Here is a 6,000-nt window from a genome sequence, read left to right on the forward strand (position 1 = left end):
TAGGGCAAACGAAAACCAAGGTTCCACTGTATTATATTGCTGTATACATGTACCTGCAAAAACATCCTAAACCCACCTGGCCACAAGTGTCGTAAGAAGCAACTAAAATGCCGGGATCAAGGGGCTAGTAACCCCTTCTCCTGTATACATACATTATTAAAGTTAAAAAGAAACATTTTTCTTTTTGGGCCACCCTGCCTTGGTGGGATATGGTCAGTTTGTTGAAAGATGATGATTTTACAATATACAGTGGACCCCCTGTTAACGATATTTTTTCACTCCAGAAGTATGTTCAGGTGCCAGTACTGACCGAATTTGTTCCCATAAGGAATATTGTGAAGTAGATTAGTCCATTTCAGACCCCCAAACATACACGTACAAACACACTTACATAATTGGTCGCATTCAGAGGTGATCGTTATGCAGGGGTCCACTGTATATATATGCAGCGCTGTATAGCCTTTGTGGCTTAGCGCTTCTTTTTTTATAATAATAATAATAATTATATATATATATATATATATATATATATATATATATATATATATATATATATATATATATATATATATATATATATATATATATATATATATTGTATTATATATATATACAGTGGACCCCCGCTTAACGATCACCTCCCAATGCGACCAATTATGTAAGTGTATTTATGTAAGTGCATTTGTACGTGTATGTTTGGGGGTCTGAAATGGACTAATCTACTTCACAATATTCCTTATGGGAACAAATTCGGTGAGTACTGGCACCTGAACATACATCTGGAATGAAAAAATATTGTTAGCCGGGGGTCCACTGTAATTGTAATTTGCATTTATACATGTATATGCAGTATTATTATTATAATCAAAAAGAAGTGCTAAGCCATGTATATGCAGTATATTACAATAAAATTAAAATTACCTGCAAATATACCTAAACCAATATGCTCCAGGTCCAATGGGCAGTTTACACCATCATCAAGCATGTTAAGTAATGGTAAATGGTCTATGCAACTCGCAACCATTCCTGCAGCTCAGTTTTTCATGGCCTTATAAGTACATACCTGTACAGTAGTGTACTCATTTTGATAAGAATAAACATCACATTTTTTCATCTGTACACACACTTCACTGTCATTTCCTTTTAGTATAGATATACAGTACTGTGCTGTATAACCCTTGTGGCTTAGCGCTTCTTTTTGATTATAATAATAATATACAGTACTGTACTCCATGGGGGAAGTGGAGAAAAATCCTTCCTCTGTAAGCCATGCATATCATAAAAGGAGACTAAAATGCTGGGAGCAAAGAACTAGTAACCCCTTCTCCTGTATAAATTTCTATACCTACCATCCGACTTACGACTGAGCTCGGTTCCGACCAACCGGTCATAAGTCAAAATGGATGCAAGTCGAACTTTACTACTGAATATCATCACATTTTTTGTAATGACTATATTGTTTTATTTTCGTATTTCATGTTTTACTTCACTTTTTATGCTGTTAGTACTGTATTTTATACTGTAAGGTTTAGGATAAACACTGTGTACAACACAAATAGTTGTTTATTTCCCAGAAATTTGGCATAAAAAACACGGTCGTAAGTCGAGTGGTCGTATGTTGAGCAGGTCGTAAGTTGGATGGTAGGTGTATGTATATAAAAAGAAGAAAAACTTTTGTTTCTTTTTCAGGTCACCCTGCCTTGGTGGGAGGTGGCCAGTGTGCTAAATAAGCTACAATACTGTGCTTCAATGCTGCATTAGCTGGAGAAAATACAGCCTTGTGAAAATATACTTTTATACAAATCTAGCCATACAATTCAAACTGTTAGACAACATATATTTTTTAAGTCAAAGTTCTAGGGCCAGGATTATAACCTATTATCACTGGGCAAATGCTAAGTAAATATGTTGGCGCTGTATGACCCTTGTAGGTTCAGTTTTTTTTTTTTTATTATAAATAAATCTGCAGGGATCATACAGCAACTGGGGAATGAGAGGTAATGCATTTTGATTCGAGGAAGTGAAAAGTGCTCCAATTCCTAGCACTAAGACCTTTACTAACATTTATTGCCACTGTACTCTTAAGTTAGGCTTAAGCTTGCCTGAAATGACCTGCATAACCATGGGATTTCTGCATGTGGAACCAAGTGTTACCCATTTCTGTACAAATATTGTATCATGTGGAAATAAATCTTTATGAGCAGTCTAGAGCTAGGAATGATGGGTAACAATAAATTTACATGTATCAATATCATACTGGTGTTTACATACATATAATATATACAAAAATATTAGAAAATAAAGCAATCATCTTTAGACTCAAAATGCAACTCGGTTCTCTTACTTTCCAATAAATATTAATAATACTTGACTAAGCCCTGAGATAACAATCTTGGATGCAAGGGAGAGGAATAAAGATGAGTACTAGCACATACAAATCACTTACTGCACTAATGCTTCCATAACTGACAAACATTAATTCCTTATGGTGACATTTTATGAAGCTGTATTAAAAGAGTTTTCTTTAGCTGGTTTCTCTTATCAATTTTTTTTACTTCTAAAGTCAAAGCATTAAAATTTAACTATGATTTGGGAAAGTGCTGTCACTTTCCAAATAAACATTTCTTTTTATCTGTGTAGCTCCTCCTAGACTATTTTTATGGTACAGGACACGAGAAAAAGGTCAATGAAACTGACCAGTATTCTAACATGTGCCAAATGTTTATCTAAAATGCTCATTATTACAAACTAGTTACAGTACCATCATGACAGAATCAAAGCTTACACTCAAAATATCAAGTGATCAAATGTGACACTGCCATTAAAATTATACTATGGCATTACAGTGTAACATTTTAATAAACTATAGATTAATCATCTACTGTACTATTTAAATCACCATCTACTTAAATGAATTACTGCACAAAATATACAGATACTTTCATCATATGCCTATACAACTACATGTAAAATGCAATAAAAGTTAATTTTAAACACAACACAGCAGCTAATAGTGAAGTTCTATCAGCTAAATGCAGAATCAAAATACTGCAATATGCATTTTCTACTCAACATAAAGTATCTGATGAATATAACCGTTACTGCATATCGTATGCAATTATTTTCTCCTCATATAGAAACTACTCTTAACAAAATAGGCCATTCAATGTAAGTAAATTCTCTAATGGTTAAAGCTGTCGAGGAATGTGCCAGGACAACCCAACCAAGTTGAGTTAATTTGCAGATAAAGAGAAGTCAAAAAAATTGCCCAGCAGTTTGGAAAATAATTTGTGTACAGCCTATCCTCACTTAGCGATGTACTCTTTTACTGATGCCTCGGACTTACAATGGGCTCTCTGACCAGTATTCAAACTGATTTCCTTTATTCTGTTTATTTCAATATATAGTATACTACCGTATAAACATTTAAAAATCAAGCAGCTGACGCTCATAAAAAAAACTCATCACTTGGTTCATTTTTTCTTTTTTCTACCCTCAATACTGTATCTTCAAGCCTTCGACAAAGCAACAACCAATCGAGACTTCAAGAGAGGAATCTTCTATATGACCCCCTTGCACTTAACATTCACCCCCGCTATCCTGCCCGTCAGATGGTTAGGTAAGGTTTGTCAGGAAACAGGAACAAGCGTTTCCTGATGTGGGTCTTAATCAGATGATGACCTGCCACTGGAGCTTTTGGTCATCTGACAGAGGCCTTCTGCTGGCTTACCGGTCCACCCCTTTAAAAATTATGGTCAGCTATTGGTCAGATGATCAAACAATGTGGGGCTCAGAGTTGTGCTTTCCATTAACCCTTAAACTGTCCAAATGTAGCTCTATGTTTACATGCATAGCGCTCCGACCTTGATTTTCATTTGAAAGCATGTAAAAAAAAAAAAAAACAGATCTACGTTCGGAGCACTATGCGAGCGAATGTAGATCAACGTTTGGACAGTTTAGGGGTTAGATATTTAACAGCATTTTATTAACAATTAACCCTTTGACTGTTTCAGGCCCCTCTGAAACTGTCATTCTATGTTGCTCAATTTTTGAAAAAAAAAAAATTATTTTTTCTTATGAAATGATAGAGAATCTTTTCCCGATGGTAATGACACCAAAAGTTCGAAATTTGGTCGAAAACTCGTGGAATTATGCTCCCGCGAAGTTAGCGGTCTCGGCGACATATGCGTATCGGCGATTTCGCCGACTTTGAGCCCAATTTTCAGCCAATTCCATTGTTCCAGTGGACCAAACTCATAGCTATTTCTTTAGAACTCCATTTTATCTATCAGCTGAGTACAAGAAACCTCCCATTTACTAATTTGGACTACCCAATATGGTGGTCAGAAATTGGCAATTTGGCCAATTTCACGCAAAATGAAAAAGATGCCAATTTCAAAATAGGGTCCAGAATAAACAAGGTAGACATTCGTGGCACTAAAATAACATATGCTCTGTTCATTAGTCATCTCTAGGCCCCTCTTATATTATTATTGCTTTCTATTTTGATTTTTTATTCATACAAAAAAATACAAAATTTACTGTTATGCAGATGACTGCATTATTGTAAAAATTGTATAAATAATATCAGTGCACTAGTGAAAGAATATTAGACTCCCCAGTTGATGTGTATTGGACGTGTGGTGTGATTTATTTACTCTTGAACATTGGTAAAAATCGAACATTTCCGCTACTTTGAGCTCAGTTTCAAGGTCGTTTTCATCGTAAAAGTAATGAAAATCATCACTATTTCTGTAATATGTTTTCCATTTTATCACCTAAGACCATGAAAACGCGAATACAACGATAAATACTATACGAAAATACACCTCAAAGTCGGCATTTTATTCCAAAAAAACGATCAGTTTTTTTTTTTTCTCATTACGCAATGTGTGCTGCAGGATTTTTTTTATGTGGTGCACACTGACCACACAGACCCGTTCTCTCACATGTGGGCCTACCAGCTTTCTCCCACTTGATTTGAAGCCGCTAGAATTATTGAGTATATATACGCCAGAAACATTGGCTCGTAAGACGTATTTATACGTCGAAAACAGTCAAAGGGTTAACAACCAATTTTTTGGGGCTGCACCTTTGTGGAAACTTGCAAATGTGGTTTAAAAATATATCTAGAACAAAGTGAGGACTCCCTGTATTGCACTTTTATTGTAACACTAAGCTTTTTGCTAATTTGCATGTTCTAACCTTTAAACAATGAATTTGGCACAAGCATCACAGTTTGGCGTGCCTAAAATTATAGGAATGTGCCTGACTAACTGGTGCACAAGATAAATTCTTCGTGTTTATTTTCCTACTGAACTTTTCTTCACTGCATTTATTTATAAAGCACTTAATATGCAAGTTAAATTATTTTTTTAACTACAGTAGAACCCCCTATCCACCGATTCGGTATATGTGGTTTCAGTTATCTACAGTTTACTGTGGCCCAAGAATAATTTTGCATAACAGCCCCAAAGTGCAAAAGTAGAAAAGCTGACAGTTCTTCAAAGCCTAAGAGAAGCTGTGAAGTGCTTCCCATCAATTAAACTTTATAATAGGTACATATAGAACTTTATTACAATCAAAAAGAAGTGCTAAACCTAGAAGGGTCATACAGCACAGTAGGGCAAGGAAGCTTGCAGGGGTATTAGGTCATGGAGTGTAGTGGATAGTGTAGGGGTAGAGGGTAGCAAGAGACTGAGGTAGAAAGGGCTGTGAGGAGTGCTAGAGGCATCATCAGAGTTTGTGCAGTCAATCAGTTGCTAAATAACAAAAAAAGGCACAATACCGTGACTGGAACGATACACAAATAACCCACACATAGAAGAGAGGAGCTTACGACGACGTTTCGGTCTAACTTGGTCCAAGTCGGACTGAAACGTTGTCGTAAGCTTCTCTATGTGCGGGTTATTTGTGTATTGTGTATGAATCAGTTGCTGTCAACGAGTCAAGGAGAGTCCATCAGCAAGAAGGGAAAGTAAAGTGAGGGCAGTAGAGCGG

General features: G+C 35.9%; 1 protein-coding gene across 2 annotated transcripts in view; it reads left to right on the forward strand.

Moving 5' to 3' along the window:
• LOC128692132 (uncharacterized) overlaps positions 1 to 2,998 on the forward strand; it is a 76,780-nt gene extending 73,782 nt beyond the window's left edge. For both annotated transcript variants that reach the window (XR_008407547.2, XR_008407550.2), the window contains one exon: positions 1,690 to 2,998. The gene's annotated coding sequence lies outside the window, so the exon portion shown is untranslated. The remainder of the gene's footprint in view (positions 1 to 1,689) is intronic.
• Positions 2,999 to 6,000: the final 3,002 nt, after the last annotated feature.

This window comes from Cherax quadricarinatus, chromosome 15 (genome assembly GCF_038502225.1).
Source record: "Cherax quadricarinatus isolate ZL_2023a chromosome 15, ASM3850222v1, whole genome shotgun sequence".
In the NCBI taxonomy this organism is placed as follows: domain Eukaryota; kingdom Metazoa; phylum Arthropoda; class Malacostraca; order Decapoda; family Parastacidae; genus Cherax; species Cherax quadricarinatus.